The sequence below is a fragment of the Xyrauchen texanus genome, chromosome 37, assembly GCF_025860055.1.
Source record: "Xyrauchen texanus isolate HMW12.3.18 chromosome 37, RBS_HiC_50CHRs, whole genome shotgun sequence".
Taxonomy (NCBI): Eukaryota; Metazoa; Chordata; class Actinopteri; order Cypriniformes; family Catostomidae; genus Xyrauchen; species Xyrauchen texanus.
In genome coordinates, this window is record NC_068312.1 from 31396044 (window position 1) to 31414134 (window position 18091).

At 36.9% G+C, this 18091-nt stretch overlaps 1 pseudogene; it reads left to right on the forward strand.

The window, feature by feature from the left end:
* Positions 1–4004: 4004 nt before the first annotated feature.
* LOC127631015 (extracellular matrix protein 2-like) lies at positions 4005–15935 on the forward strand (annotated as a pseudogene).
* Positions 15936–18091: the final 2156 nt, after the last annotated feature.

The following is an 18091-nucleotide window of genomic DNA, read 5'->3' on the forward strand; positions in this document are numbered from 1 at the left end:
ACAGCAATGGCGTTGTACCCGCTAGAGGGCAAATATGGCTTAACTACTTGACTGAATGCTGAATGGTCCCATTGAATCTTACCAGTCATGATAAATCATGGGATTGGGGGGTTAATTCATTGAATATATCATAAAGCCCTTACAAAACATATCCATTGTTTCAGCCATACAGTAGTATAATTCTGAGTAGGTGTACATTTTTATTCTATACGTAATGTATGAAATCAGAGATGTGATTTAACTAACTAAGACACTAGACAGAAAGACAGAGGGACAGCAAAAATAATGGTTGCTGTACACTTGCTAAAATCTGCACCAATCTTTGGTGTATATACATACAGACAGTATTTACTGTTGTTAGAGAGGACTGAGAAGAAACCAGTAGTAGGCGGTTTTTTAATGAGGAGTCAAGAAAAGCAAACTGCTCCCAAATCACATCGCTACAGAAGTTAGAGAAAATAGAAGAGATGTACTGTATTTCTGTATAGGTGTTGCTATATGTTGCAAGTATCTTCAGATAATCACAACCCACAACATGTGACTACTGCTCAACTATAATTTGTGTCATTACGATTAGTCTGGTAGTGCTTATAGAATCTTAAATACATCATTGTGCTACATACCCTAATGTTGGTGTTTTAAACCTTATGCCACAAAATTACGGGGACTGATTCATTACAGGAATGACTCTTTTGATTCGTTCAGATTCTTTCACTGATGCATTTAGGGTTTATGCCAGTAGATGGCGACTAACGTTTGCGATGTGCAATGAGTTAAGTAACTGAATCATTGATACATTTGATTCATTCAAAAAATCGTTCTCGACCGCAACAATGGAATAGAATGAGAACAATTTGTTCAAAAACTACTAGTGTTTTAAAGATAATTTGAACTAAAATATATAAAACAAGACGTAATGACCAGCTGAACTCATCCATGAATGAATCTGAGCAAAATTCTTTGGTAAACGGATTTGGACCATCCAGCCATCCACCTATCCAGTATTAGTTATAAAGCACTTAAAATCACTTTTACCTAAATGTATTTTATTCTTAAGAGAATGTGTGTAAGATGAATACTTTAAACAGTTTGGGCTGTAGATTTATAATGTTCTGGACAGGACTGGCTCCAGCAATGTGTGTGGACGGATGGGGAGTTCTAGGAAAAGAGTAAACAAAGATTTTCAAGTGGTTATGAAGAAAATGTACAAACTAGACTGTTTGCTGTCTGAGGTCAGCTGAGATCCATTGTCAAACCATATTTTTGGAGGTTTACTAACTTGGGTAAAATCTGTCCCCCAGATAATCACCCATTGGACACGAGTGTCTTCATAGACCATTTAATTTCATAAACGGGCCACAGAAGAAGGGTGTTGTGTTGCTATATACATTTCAGGGCAATTTGTTTGGAACTTTTATATGTGGTTTAATTAGTTTTTTGTCAGTCTCTAAACAGGTGTATGCGGTAAAGCCCATAAGTTGTGGGCGAGTTGTTTACCTACTCAAAATGATTGTTTGTCTACATCGATATTTTTGAATGAAAGACAGGAAGCTCAGGGCTTGTATAGTGGAGGAGTGATGCATCAAATTGCTTGAAAACATCAAATTACTTTAAAATTGTCAGTGTGGGAGGCAAAAAAAAAAGAAAGTCTAAACTGGAGATTGGAAGATGCAAACATGAATTTGGGAGAACTAAATTGTTTATTTGTCCCAGCCTGCTCAAAACATTTCTTATATAATAATCCCAGGCATTTTTTCAGGTTTGTGTTAGTTTACCACATTTACATGAATATAATTTTATGATGAAGCCTTAATTCGGTAAAAGAAATTGACGTGCTCCACAGCAATTGCAACATTCAGTTACAGTGTACAGTATACACAGTGAATATTTGCTTTATTAGGTCATTTCAGTTGGGCTAACACATTTGCACAGCCTGGTCTTATAGGAGCACATTACTAAACCTATATTTTTATTATAGAAGATAATTTTCATATGGCTTGTCTACATATCGTAGCAGTTGTAACAACAATTATTTTAATTCCCTTTCACATATTAAAATTAAGCGGCAGATTATCAGTTCATAAACATTTTTCACACTTTTCCTCACATAATGCTATCTTTTGACATACTGTTACTATAGTAGATGACTTGTAAAGTGGTGAATTTTAACATCTGCATTATATGAGCAACATTTACAAGCTGTGTTCCATAGGGGGCATGGGGGTAAAATGCATGGGGATTATATACACAATCAGAATATGACCTAATTCCAATTAAAATAATAAAAAAAATTATGGCGAGTAACACAAGCAGGTAGTAAAGGACTTACGGTGTCATCAGTGGAAATCATGGTCTACTGTGAAGAAAATTGTCTTTCTTATTTACATTTTACAAAAACAAATATTCTGTCATCATTTACTCACTATAATACCATTCCAAACCCATATGACATACTTTCTATCGTGGAACAAAGAGGCAGAATTTTTGGCACTCGCAGACTCTATGAACAATACAATGAAAGTGAATGGTGACTGAGACTAAACATTCTGTTTAACATCCCCTTTTGTGTTCACAGAAGAAAGAAAGTCATACAGGTTGGAACAATATGAGGGTGAGTAAATGATGACAGAATTTTCAGTTTTGATTGAACTATACCTTTGAATAAATATTCTGTTCAATACAACTTAAGCTCAACTGACAGCATTTGAAGCATAATGTTGATTACCACAAAAATGTATTTGTCTTTAAAAAAATAAAAATCAAGGTTACAGTGAGGCACTTACAATGGAAGGATTTAAAAGCAGATATGCAAAGCTTAAAATTTTATAAAAGCACTGTAAAAACTGGTGAATTATTTGAGCTGTAAAGTAATTGAAATCACCATTTTACAGTCATTTTAGGATTTTAAGGGTTGTTTATATTACATCGTCATGGCAACGAAGTTGTAAAATTGACTATAACTTTACACAGTACAGGTTAGTAAGCTATTTTATTACTCTTAAATCATGCTAAAACACATATTGTTTCCATCTTGTGGCTATAAATTTGAAACAGTGAGTATTTTAATTAATTTACGGATTGACCCCATTAAGTGTCTCGACTTTTGGTTTTTTAAAGAAAAGGTGGAATGAGTCAAAATTATGTTTTGTGGTAATGCTGTCGATTGAACTTAACTTGAATTGAACCCAGAATGTTCCTTTAAAATTCCAAACTATTTCTACATTACAACAATTATAAAGTTACTCAGAAAGTGGAATAAATTCTATGTAACATTGTTTCATGAAGTGGTTGTCATAGCAACTGGTCATCACAATGAATTGGCTGCACTGAACATGGTCAAGCATGGTTGCAAATGGCAATGGAACTTCAAGAATTTCTCAGGAGTGTGCTGCTCATTGGCCCATGAACAAACAAAGTTTCCTTTCATATAAACAGGCTCTGTGATGCAGAGCAAGACTGACGTTTTCTCTGCTCGTCCATCAGACTAGCTGTGAAGCACAGACAGGTTCAAAACCACCTTAGACACTGAGAGAAATTGTTTTGTTCCCCCAATTTTCAGATTAGATCAATATGGGGTTTTCAATGACTGATTCCTAAAAAAATGACAGTAGTTCCTCCCTTAAATTAAATATTTGGTTGCATCCTTGTGCAGAGACAATAATAAGGGTCTTGTAAAGAGAGACTTAAAGACATGTTTTATTCATCATCTCAAATTTGAGATCTGTTGACATCAGAACAATAAGTGCTGTCAAAGATAAGCTTTTTCTCCTTGAGAACGGTCTAATAGATTGCTTGGCTCTAGGGACCGATGAGCATTCGTTGAGAGGAAAAAGCAGAGACGGTTGATGGTTTTTTGGGCGAATGAAAGAGGTGCTTTGTTGATAATGTTTTCTTTTTATTTTCCCCCTCTCTCCTGCTGTTTCCTTTCCATTCCTTCCTCCTCACTCTCTGCTCTCACCTTTGCATTTTCCCCTTTTTTTCTGGTAGGGAAGGGTGAGGGGTTGTACATGATTTCCAGTGGCAGAGAATATAACTGGCTTTTCAGAGGGTTCAGTCCTCAGAGATATCGAGACAGCTGTCTCAGACAGACCTGAACTGGATCCAGCATAGACCAACAGAATAATGTACAGAATTTTAGCTTTGGGTCTTTGCTTGTGTTTAGCACTTTTAGTGACTGAAGGAAAAAGAATAAAGAGGAGAGGAGAGAGACAGAGGAGCTCCAGACGTTTTTCATCCGCTTTTGCGGATCCACCTGAGTATGACAACCCTTTCCTTCCAGGTGAGTACAGCTTAATACATTTAATCAAGCAAAAAAAGTGATAACTTTGGATCATTTTTACAATGGTTGCAAGGTAGCACTGAATTAATATTCCTCAAACATTTCATATTCTAAACCCCTAACCCTAAGTATTAAACCTTTGCATTTATTTCATCCCGAATCATTTAATATATGCTCAATTGAATGTTTTGTGTATACGATTTCATCCTAAAAATGCTATACTTTTCAAGAAATGTAAGATTAATGCTTGAGGGGGCCTGGGTAGCTCAGCGAGTATTGATGCTGACTACAACACCTGGAGTCGTGAGTTCGAATTCAGGGTGTGCTGAGTGACTCCAGCCAGGTCTCCTAAGCAACCATATTGGCCCAGTTGCTAGGGAGGGTAGATTCACATTGGGTAACCTCCTTGTGGTCGCTATAATGGGGTTCTCGCTCTCGGTGGGGCATGTGGTGAGTTGTACGTAGATGCCGGAGAGAATAGTGTGAAGCCTCCACACGCACTATGTCTCCGCGGTAAAGCGCCACGTGATAAGATGTGCGGATTGACAGTCTCAGACGCGGAGGCAACTGAGATTTGTCCTCCGCCACCTGGACTGAGGTGAGTCACTACGCCACCATGAGGATTTAGAGTGCATTGGGAATTGGGCATTCCAATGTGAAGAGAAAAAACAATTATTAACATTTGAAAATGTACTTACATTGCTAGAATGTTCAGCATTCAAAATGTAACTGAGGGCAATTATGTAATTGTAATATTTTATACTAAATTCCGATTGGTCTTCTTTCTTACCTCTATTTGCATACTGAATTGTGATTGGTCATGATTAGCCAGTCTGGGAACACTGGTATTTTGTTCAGGAAATGCTAATCTAGTTTTTCCACTATAGTATTTTATATATTCATTCAGTTATGTTGTTGTAAAGGAAGAACCACAATAATTGTTTCACTAAATCATGATCATTTGAGCCAAGACTAATGGTGTGTATGCAGAATACTGAAGTTCTGTTTCTGTGCATATGTGCCAGGGCTCAGCAGCCAGTGCCTGGTGAATGGGATCTCTCTGTTTGAAGGGGCTGTCTGGTCTCCAGAGCCCTGCAGTGTGTGCCAGTGCAAAGATGGAGCAGTGAACTGCAGAACCATCCCCTGCCCAGTTAGAGGTTAGGGAACTGTAATCACTCACTCTACGATCATTCACAGGTCTACTTGATTGATATCAGTGTTTCATGTGAGATCTATCAACCTCAAATTGAAGAGTACACTCTGATGACATACATTTTGCTCCATTACATTTACGATGGGGTCCAAAAGTCTGAGACCACATTGAAAAATGTGGGAATATCTTTTATTTTGTAATAATAAGACACAATAGTACCAAAATTGATAAACAAAAAGTTTCTTACATCAAACAATGAAATGTTTTAATATTATGAACTGCACTGGCTGTACAAAATGCTAAATTTTGAACACATGTTAAGTATCATTTGCCTATGAGCACACTTGGCATTAAAGCTCATTCTGATTCAGATTTTTTTTTATTTTATTTGAACCTGAAAATATTCAGAATGTTTTTGGATATCAATTTGAAATATTTTTATTAATTTACAGATTGGCCCCATTAATTGTCTTGACTTTTGCTTTTTTTAAGAAAAGGAGGGATGAGTCAAAACTATGTATTGTGGTAATCCACATTATGCCACACATGCTGTTGATTGAACTTAACTTGTATTTAACCCAGAATGTTCCTTTAAGATTCCAAACTATTTATTGGTCACTATTTCAATGCAAGCAAATTTGTGACAATAATGTCTAAACCTTTACAACAAAATATTGTCTTTGGAACATTCTCAAATTATGATGTATTAAATGGATCATCAGGTTTTGTGGAGTCCATGCCAGCTTGAGTGCATACAAACAAAAGTGTACCAAATACTAAGAAATCCAGAAATTCAAGTTGATTGAAGTTTTCATGCAAATTGTTATGCTGATAGTATAATTTGTAATGAAAATATGTGTATTCAATTGGAAAATAATAGGGCTACAAAATATAATATGATCCATTTTTGTTTGTTTGTTGATTGCTTCCTTGGGTTGCCACTACCAGAATAATTGGATTAGCGAATTGTAGTAAGAGCTGAATTAGTCAGTGGGCATCCCTTCGGTGACGCAAGCTTGGAATTATGTAAAACATTGGCTCTTACTGTGGTGCAATGCAGTGCTGGGAAAGATGCCATTAGGGAGTGGGTTGCCTGATAGTGGGTACTGATTTTCTGTTTGCAATACCACGTCTAGCTTCACCTATACTGAAGGCTGTGGCCAGTAAACCCAACCCAACATCTTTGGAGAAAAAGAGCCATCACAGACTGACAGGAAATGGCAAACCACCTGTGGGAAAAGAGGTTCTGGAGGTGAACCCCAAGAGGAACAAAATAGTGGTCACCCCAGCAAAAGAAGTATGTAGATGTAGTTTTATGTGAAATCTGTAAACAAACAAGAGCAGTGGGTCTCAGCTTGTTTTGATTCAAAATCTGAATTTTACATTAGACATCAAATGCCTACCTTGCATAGTACCAAAATGGATTTTCGTATAAAAGTAAACAAAGCTGTTTTTAAAATCAAACATTGAAATGTATTAATATTATGAACTGCATAAGCTCAACAATATGCTAAATTATTAACATGATTTGTTGAATAAGAAATTTGATTATCTTCGTTTTTAAAAGTCGCTTAAATATGGTTTCATGCTCTCGACAGCCAATTATTCAACACATTGTGGTTGGTACAATCCATATAAATCTTTGCCACCATCCTCATCTGGGTTATATTTAATTTTTTATCTTGCATCATTTATGGTTTTCTTGGACGTCATGCAACCTGTCCATACTGACATTAATTCAATTTGGTTAGCCTGTACCAAATTTCAGATGAATATTGCACTAAAATGTTTCACTAGATGCATAGTCTTTGACATTGATGTTATATGGTTAGTTGCATGTTATTATTTGCATTTAGAACAGACCGGCAACCCATTAGTGGGTCATGACCACCAGATGATTACTCATGATCTACAGTGTATCTCATAACTGACTCCCCCACTGTGATTTGCGGACCGTTTTACAACCCGTCATTGCACATATTTTCCCATGGAGACGGTATTGTTGAATTTTGCCACACTTTTAAGTGTTCTTAAACTTTTATGTTGTCTTATCAGCTATCTCCAAATGTCCCTAAGAAGCAGGTGACCCCTCTGAAGAAAAACCAGGAGGTGGTCCTGAGGCCTGACACTGGAAAACTCACTAAGACCCCTGTAATTGTCACCGGAACTAAGTTTATGAGACGAGACCATGTTGATAATGATGACCATGATGATGATGACTATCTAGTGGACGACAGTGACAACTGATGATGATGATGACGATGATAACAGCAACATTTCAGTGTTCAGATCTGCTATTCGCCCTGTAGCAATCAAAAGACGCATTATGCCACCTACACAGAAACCAGTTGTAGCAAGAGCGGAACAGCCCTTTGCTCATCCCACTAGAAGATCTGTGATCCTACCCATCGGAAGGCCACTGCCTGCCCCCAATGGGCGACCAGTAGATCGAGGTATTGGCCGTCCAGTCATCCGTACCTCTGTTCATATGGAGTCTCTCCCAGCAGGCTGCCTGCTTTCAGAGTCTCTGATTGCTTGTGGAAACACGGGCATTACCCAAATGCCCATCATCAGAGATCCCGGAGTCAAGAGTCTGTTTCTAGCAGGTGAGGTGAGAGCAGTTCACCTTGCCAGTAGTAAAGGATTTTTTTCATGCTTTACTAAATTCCATGATATCCCTCACGGTCCCCCCGGAAGAGTCCTGTAAAATATATAATTTAAAGGTACACTATAAGATGAAGCTTGTTGAACAGCTTCACCAGTTAAGCATGCTGGTGGTGAAAACAATGTTGATCAACCAGCTAAACCAGCTCCAAACCAACAGTGACCAGCATAAAATATTCTGTAACAGTATTGAAATGAAGGCTGTTTTTTTTCAGAGGAGTAACTTTTCCCACTGTAAAAAAGTTTACCCATAGTCAAATATTAGTCACATTATGTTGGTAACTCACCTATTATTAGATTAAAGTAATCATCACAGACAAATACACTTGCAAAGAGTATTTCTATTTCATTAAAAGAAGATTTCACCCTAAAAAGAAAACTCTCTCATGATTTACTCACCCTCATAGCATTCCAGATGTGTATGACTTTCTTTCTTCTGCAGAACACAAACAAAGATTTTTACAGGAATAAGAATATTTCAGCTGTGTAGGTCCATACAAAACAAGTAATGGGTGCCAACATTTTAAAGTTCCAAAATCCCCACAAAAACAGAATAAAAGTAATCTAAAATACTCCAGTGGTTAAATCCATGTCTTCTGAAACAATTTGATAGGTGAGGATGAGAAACAGATCAATATTTAAGTAAATCTTTACCATCAATTTTCCTCCCTGCCCAGTAGGTGGTGATATGCAAGATGAATGTGAATCACCAAAAACAAAAGTAGAAGAATGTAAAAGTGAAAGTGGAGAGTGACAGTAAAAAAAGACTAAAATATTGAACAGTTTCTCACACACACACCCACACACATCATATCGCTTCAGAAGTCTTGGATTTAATGTATGGAGTTTTATGTATTACTTTTATGCAGTGCATTTTGGTGCTTCAAAAAGGGAAACCCCATAAGGCAAAAAGTTAAAAATAACACCAGACTTTTTTGTATTTGTATGCAGATAACAAAATCAGCAAGATCCCGGTAAATGCTCTAGCAGGTCTTCCCAACCTGGAATGGCTTGACCTCAGCAAGAACAAACTGGATGACTTCTCTCTGGGACAGGAGGTGTTTGGGGTGAGGTGCCATCAGGGAAACTAAGTAACAAATGTGTCATGTGCTAAGTAATCTGTTTGTTTTTTAAAACGGTAGTCCAGCTTAAAATGGAAATTCTGTCATCATTTCCTCTTCCTTCCTTTCTTGAGTGGAACACTAAAGGAGATGTTAGACAAAATATAATCCTCAGTCACCATTCACTTTTATTGCATATTTTTCCATACAGTGAAAGTGAATGGTGAGTGAGGTTGTTCCCTAAACAAATTCTGATAAACTATCTCTATTTGTGTTCCATGGAAGAAAGAGAGTCATAAAGATTTAGAACAACATGACAGGTGAGTAAATAATGACAGAATTGTGAACTGTTCTGCTTCAATATTACAATTGGTACGATGTTTGGCTTTAATAATGGACTGGTAAGTGCATAAAGGTAAAAACTGAAAAATCCTTTGTAATTTCTTCCTAATCTTTGTAATATTATGTTTTATAATCTTTTTGGTGCCTCGTAGGGGCATGCTGATATTTAGCAAGTAGCTGACATTTTTTTCGCAAGATATCATGTCAGAAATCTCACCAGGATGCAGCTTTACACAGGAGAATTTTCAGTCTGTAGATATCACTACTTGAAAAAAGAAATACACTCGTCTTTCTTTTTTTTACCTTTTCTAATCTGTGTGCTATATATCCTGGGCGCCAAGTACAGAATTGTCAGGTGACCACTATTTGAGGGAGAGCAGAACAGTGTTTTTTCACATGTTCATTGTGCATCTCTGTTTACTTAGTATGTTCTGTAGCATGATCGGGAAACGTCTATTGCCTCATGCCAGATGAACTCGGAAGATCTGTGCTGTGTAACTTGGCTTCAGTTGCAAGCATTGAGGTTTGTTTAGTCTGGCTTTGACAGTGTTATGAGTTTCTTCTCACTTATCGCAGAACTTGACGAAACTCAGGAGGTTGATCCTTGATGGAAATAACTTCACTAAAATGCCGGCTCTCCCTCCCTCTCTGATGGAGCTCAAGATCAATGATAATAAGCTGAGTGGCCTCACACCTCACAGCTTTAAGGGTAAACACACAATCACTTTGTCTGTTTGAACTCACTGATGAACACTTAAAGGGATAGTTCACCCCAAAATGCTAATTCTCTCATTACTTACTTACTTACCCTCATGATATCCCAAGTGCGTATGACTTTCTTGCTTCAGCAGAACACATTTAAAGAAAAATAGAAAAATATCTTAGCTCAGTAGGTCCTTTAAATGCAAGTGAATGGAGATTGAAGCTAAAAAAAATCACAGACAGACAACTTAAACGTCATCCATACGACACCTGCTGTTAAATTAATGTCTTCTAAAGTGACACGATTTAGGTGTGAAATAGGTAAATATTTAAGTACTTTTTGAAACTCTAAATTATGTTTCTGGTGAGCAGTGGTATGCACGTGTGCTGATGTCATATAGATGTTTATGCTGACTGTCTGTGGTTTTTATTCATATATATATATATATATATATATATATATATCTGTGTGTTTTTTGTTTAGTTTTTTTGCAGCACTTATTAATCTTGGTTAACTTTAATTTATAAAAAAACATTGGCCATGTTAGTTCATGAACTAATGCTAAAGTATATAACTTGTACTTTTACAAATGTATTACCATATTTAAATGTATTTATTTGCAACTAACATCAACCAAGACTAATACATGCTGTAAATATATTGTTCATAGTTACTTCATGTGAATTGATGTAGTACAAGCTGGACATACACTGACATCTAGGGTGTGGATGCAGCATCATTCAAATGTTACAGATTTTAGTTACTGATGCCAGTGTGGATATGAAGCATTCACAGTCAGCCATGATTCATTTAATCCATTAGTAAAAGTGTCCAATAACAATGCAGTTACTGAAATTATGCAAGTATTATTTGGCTGGTTATGTGATCCAAACATGGCAGCCCCCATGAGTGTACCCTTTCCGTGTAGAATAAAACTTGCTGATATGACTGCTGTCCTCATGTCATTCATTTAGCAGTAAAAATGTCTTTAATTATTAAATATAAAATTACTAATTGTATCTTTAACTGATGTTAATCAATTAATAACCTTATTATATCGTTTTTACAATTATTTTACCATTAATTAAATAAATCTTTAAAAAGTTAGAGTTGTTTTTCATTAAGATAGATTTATGGTGTTATTTAATTGTTATAAACACAATTACCGATTTTTAGTTCACCTCAATCTCCATCTGAATCTGCTTCTTTTGGTTCATCATGCTAGATCCTTAACCTTAACCGCAATCAATGTATATTATACTGGACACTGAAAGCATTTGCTGATACTGGAAACGGAAGCATTATTGTTCTCCAGATAGATTGACAATCTAAGAGTACGTTTGAATTTTATTTAATCTTCAGTCAATCTAATGTGTTATTCTTGTCTTAGGTCTGTCACAGCTGCTGACACTGGAGTTAGAAGATAATAATTTCCACGATGGAAATGTCTCTCCTCTGGCCTTCAGACCTCTAAGGAGGCTGATTTACCTAAGACTCGATGACAATAAATTCAGGGCCATTCCCTCAGGTCTGCCCATTTCAGTACAGGTCAGTCAAGCTTTGTTCAAATTTACACTGCATATATCAAATGGGTTGAAATGTATTATGGTTAAAATCCATTTGAAAAAGTTATGCACTTTTAAACTTGTACATTTCTATATAATTCAATGTTGAACTAAGCTAATAGGAGTGCAATAATCAATTTAAGTATATAGGTATACATTCTAAAGATTATATATTTTTTTAAAAAAGAAACACTTAGAGTATTGTTGACATTGAACTATATGTACCTGTACTGGTTCAGGAGCTGCACCTATCAGACAACAAGATAGAGGTTGTGCATTCAGGGCTCCTCAACAAGACCACAAACCTGAGAGTCTTAAACCTTAGCCATAACCGTATCAGAGAGGATCGCATTGATCCAAGAGCATGGATACACTTGCTGTGAGTTCAAAAAATATTCTACTCTATCTGTCTCTCTGTCTAGTGTTAGTGGCCATCTTATGGACAGTTACTGTAATGCATCAAGAGATTAATTATATGCCTACAAATATATATCAGCCTAAACCTAGATATCAGTGGATTAATACTTTCAGAAATATTTATGTTATAATACTTTAATCATTTAAAAACGACCTGTCTTTACCACAGAAACTTGGAGTATTTGGATCTTTCCCACAATAAGCTGGTTCACGTACCCTCTTTCTTGCCGGTTGGCCTGCGGCAACTCATCTTGCATCACAACCAGATTGAGCGCATCCCTGGCTATGTGTTTGGCCACTTGCGTCCTGGTCTAGACTCACTTCACCTGTCTTACAACCGGCTGCGTGAAGACGGGATAAATGAGGTGTCCTTCCTGGGCCTGTACAACTCATTGACTGAGCTTCTGTTGGAACATAACCAACTCAGATCCATTCCAAGAGGCATTTTACAGTTAAAAGCTCTACAGCATCTGAGACTGAACCACAATTTCATCAGGTTAGTGAATTCAGACTCACACTTGCTACCAAATTAGGATAACAATAGTTAACATTTGTGTTGATGAGCACAGGCATCAGAGTATTAAAGAACCCAATAAATGGTTTCACTATTGGTTAGCATTCATCTCAATGCCAGTTGCTTGGCTGGTATATTTGTTTTGCTACTTGCTTTTGTTAGTCGGTGGTGAGTGGTAGTAGTGGGAGAGGACGTTCTCATTCTAGAGAGCATTTTATTGGCAGGATATGATGTCATTTATATTTTGGTTCATTGACCTGGATGAGACTGTTCATTTTTAAATCGTGTATCTTCTAAAAGTTTGTTTCGGCAACTTTTAAGAGTACACTAGCATATAGTTTGACTCAAAGCTTACAAAAGCCACAATAGGGTTTCCATAGGATCTTTAGTGCACACTTTTCTTTTCCATGTTAACATATTTTCAGTTAAAACAGGAAGTTTGGCCTGGAAATATTGTAGGGATTGTATGTGATTTTAAAATAGCCAATCGTCTTTACTTGCATCAGAGTTATGAACTATTACTAAATAGTACTATACTGTCATGACATCAGGAATCAAAATGTCCTTGATTTATTTTGACATAAAATAGGTCATTGTACTATAAAAACATACTGAGAAATCAAAAGTTCCTCCTCACTGCAAAACAATTAGCTGTTGAAACCAAGCTGCCAAAACCACTCGTTCTCCCATCTTCTCTACTTCCTAGTAGACATGTGCATCTGACTGCCTCCAAAACAATACATCAATGCCTACTTTACCTTATCACTTCTGCAGCACCATTTTGTAGCATTGAGCAGTAAGAGGGCAAGGAGAGAGCCAGTCAGTCAAGAGCAGTGAGCCAATCATAAAAGTGTCAGTTTACTGTCAGATCTTAAAGGAGAAGCAGCACCAAAACCAAGCGTTTTTGACAGAGGGTCAGAATGAGGGTGCAAAATGATCATGTTTTACAAATATATGATATATCACTAATATTATAAGTTACCCTCAAGGAACATATTAAAATAATTAAAAAAAAAAAGCATGTCATGAACCCTTTAAGCTGCTGCATATCGCCGACTATAAACTTAGCTATGCAATTTGTTAGCTTCTTGGCCTGTGGCAAATCAATTGATAATTTTTGTCCTAGGGATTAAAGGTTCCGCAATTGTAGGTTGTACCTGTTTGTTGCCCTTTCCTGCATATACCTGCCATTCACCGTGTTATCTGTTCATATGGGATATTGGCCAGCTCCATCAACCCAGAAACCGAAAAGACTCAAACCTTCGCTTCTTCTGCCTTTTCCCCAAAACCCTCATTGTTTTTTTATCCACCGTAACATAACATTATCCACAACTAAACACCATGTGAAACACCTGCTGCATAAATGTAGTGGTGACAGAGGTGACATTAACTTGGTAAAATTATAAATAAATGTTTATAAATGTTATATCACCTTATGGACTCCCAAAGCTATCATGCCAGACTACATTACATTGAAGGCCAACTAACAGTGAACTGGAAAGCACGCAAATTAGGCTTCTAATGCCTCGAAAACGTATCGAGAAAATTACGTGGTGATCAATAATCGATGTATCAATATTTTGTGAGTTTCCTATATACTTCCATACTACTCTTGCTATTTCGCATCATGTTTATGTGCTTAAAGTTCATTTTGTCAACTTTTAGGAGTACACAAGCATATAGATTAACCTGAAAGCTTACAGACATGGACTAAAAGCCACAAAATTCCTGTTTTTAATTCATGGGGTCAGTATAGATAGTGGATCTTCCTGTTTTTTAAACTGGTCTTCTCTCTGCAGCTATGTCACTATGAACTCACTGTGTGACACTGCGGCCCGTGACGACTCCCCGTTGGTGTCTGTTCACCTGGAGCACAACCTGATTGACCGCCGCCTCATTCCACCCACAGCCTTCTCCTGCATCAAGACCTACCAAAGTATTATTCTGCGGCCCCAGAAATATGAAGAGCACCAGGAGTGAGACCCTCACCGAGCTCTTTGTGACCCATATTTACAGCAATCTCACAGCAAGAGTACTGAGCTCTGAATATGTTTAGCCTTATTCTAATAGTCACAATGCAAGTCTTAATGTGAAATTATGTGAATATACATATGCAGGACCTAATTAATATTAGAGGCCTTTATTTTGTTATCTTTTGTAAATCGTTCACGGATGTCCTCTGACTCTTCTATGTCTCAGTTGTCCCCATTGAAGACACGCAAGCACACAGTTGTGATTTATGCCTTATGTTTGCTGAGTCTTTTTTGTATTTTACGTGCATAACATTTCTCTACTACCTGACTGATATCATTGTGTCCAGATAAACCACACCTGTTTCTGAGAGCCTTATTAGACTCTGAACAGCAAACAAGAGTTGACCTTTTTAGTCAATCAGAAAATGTAGCAATCAAAAAAGCTCTCTGCATTTTACATGTTTGGGTTCTGACATCAGGTTGGCTGATATTTGGAGGGCTCTATTTTGGGAGAGGGCATGTTTTTGAGAGAGGGCATGTTTCTGATAGAGGGCATGTGGTTGTGATGTGTAGTTGCCATGATATTTTTGTGTATGTCTGTTGTTTTTAATGTCATGTTGTGGCAGGGCGGAGGGCGGGGCCGGGTTGTGATGCTACACATGTGGCTCTAATCAAGAGGGATAAAGGCCGACCGAAAATGGCAGTGCGACAGAGAGAGAGAGAGAGAGAGAGAGAGATTTACGGACAGCTATCCGACACCTTTGTGTTTGTCTTTGTGTTTAAGTTTCATTTTAAATATTATTTATATTCTCAAGTCGGTTCTCACCTCCTCCTTTCTATTAATCTCTTTACACATGTCTTTTATGATCTCTGTGTATGTCTTTTTGGTTTGTTTTACTCCATTTATTTAATCTGGCATTTTTTACTCTTTTATAAATCAAATTTACATGGGCAAGGATTTCTGTTCTGTTTGTTTGCTTTGTTTTTTGTATATGCAATAGTTCTCTTTATATATATAATTATTTTACATGATTTATTTCTTGATTTAACTGCAACACGTCACGTTCCGGTATTATTGTTTTTGAAACAACACAGCTTATTACAACACCTCTTACATTTAAGATATGGTGTGGTGTTTCAGGATTCTGGTAGTGTCATTTGTTTTCAACACAATTGAGGAGCAGTTTTTGACTTTTCCTCATGTGTGTTGTTGTCTATAGTATGTTCTCACCGTCACAAACTACAATAAAGTTAAGAGGTGACAGCGTTCATTTAGATTAAAAAAGATTTGTTTTCTTTCTTTGATCTTACTCTATATACACCAGAACATTCATTTTATATTATTTTATAGCATATATTCAAATACGTTGATTACATACTACATTATAGCCACCTCTTTGTCAGCATATTTTTAACAGGGTTTAATAATTTTGCATATAATTGAATAATAATAATTATTCAATAATAGAACTTAGGACAATGTTGCTTGCTTTTACATCCTATTTTAAAAGAAAAATGTGGACTACATCTCTGCTTAGAATTATAAACTAGTCTTTTTCAGATGAACTGCATGATGGCCAGTGCTTAGCTGCTCTTGATAAAGGGTAGAAGCAGCTTCAGTTATATTTTATTATAGGTGTCCTTGACGTAAACCCCTTGGGGGTCTGCAATGATACTGCAGGGTGTCCGGCAATTACGGTTTGATCTTAATTTAAAAATATGTAAATGTACATTATAAATATACAAAAATACATACATTTCTGATTAACAGTTTTTATTGATTCACACAATTGACAAAGAAAAGCAAAAAATATATTTACAGAATCAACATTTAACCCCATTATTCCCTTTCCCCCTGCCAATCCCACACCCCACGCTGACCCTCAACAAATATCCCTGTGGTCACACTTGAATACACACACACACACACACAAAAAAATAAAAATATATATATATATATATATATATATAGAGAGAGAGAGAGAGAGAGGGTATGTCATAATGTCATAACATGATGTCGGTTAGCGACATTGTTTTTACAATATTTTAACATCTAGCTGGATCAGGGAATTTGGATGGTAACTATTAAACTCGCTTGGATCTATGTCCTTTTTAAGAATAAGACTGATCAGAGTGGAGCCAGTTCTGTAGAATTAGATCTAAAAAATTCAGCAGCAAAGACATCTGGCCCCGTAGCCAAACTCCTCAGAGGTTATCTCGGAATCAAGAGAATATTTTTGCTCAGCCGACAGTTTAGGAAGTTCCACAAAGTGTCTAATATACTCTTAGGAAAATGAAGATGTGCAACTATCAAGATAGAATTCTTTAAATGCATCATTAATATATGTAGCCGAAGTAAATATTTCACCACTAGCAGATTTTACTGAGGGAATGGTAGAAAAATACTATTTTATATATATCTAGCCAGACATTTTCCTGCTTTGTCCCCTGACTCAAACTATGAATGTGTTGCCCTGAATAGCAAAAACTCTTCAAAAATGTTGCTGTCCTTTTCTGCATATCGTGGCACCGTTTTGTGGTCCATTCTGCATAACGCGGCGGCTCGTTTTAACTTATTGCGGCCCATTCGGCCCTTTCACGGACGACCCACCAGCCCGCTCGATTCTCCCGATGGCCAGTCCGCCCCTGATCGGCCCCAAAGTGCTTCGGCCCACCGGTAAAATGCCCGGTATGCCAGATTACCAGTACAGACATGAGTTCAGCCATATATGTATGAATAGCTGGTCTTCGTGAATACAGTCAGAGACAATGGTAACTGGATTAGCTGTATTAGCCATGGAATTAGCTAACAAGCACATTTGGAAAGGTGATTTGCAAACATTCACAAACAATAAAGTGTGATACTTATATCTTCAGAATATAAAGCTGGAACACGAATAGTTGGTACTGATCTGATTTATTTTGACACTCATTCACAAAGCAGTCCGGTGTCAAATTATTTGCACAAACATACACTAATTTTGTACGTTTTGGGGCACATTTCCTTCAAAAACAAAACTTGTCCACAGCATCTTCAGTGGCTAGTACATGAAGACTCTTCTGTTCACTTTTACAGCCAACAACAGAACACTTATGACTCTTACGAACTGAGACATTATTCTTCTCACTGTATCTAGTAAAAAAATTGCAGAATGTGTTTAGATCACTCATTGGAGGATCTATGATATGATAGGGTGGAGTCCGTCACCAGTTGTGGGCGAGGGCTGCTCTAACATGACGTAACTAAAACCGTTTCATTTTAACACACTGTTTTTGATTATCAGAAATATAAGAAAGAGGAGTGAGTGGACATTTAACAGTGCAGGGTGGTTGTGTACACACACTGCCGACTCACATTTATGTACAAAATAAAACAAAAAAATTATAGTCCCTACCAGATGGGTTCAAAAGTCTACAAAT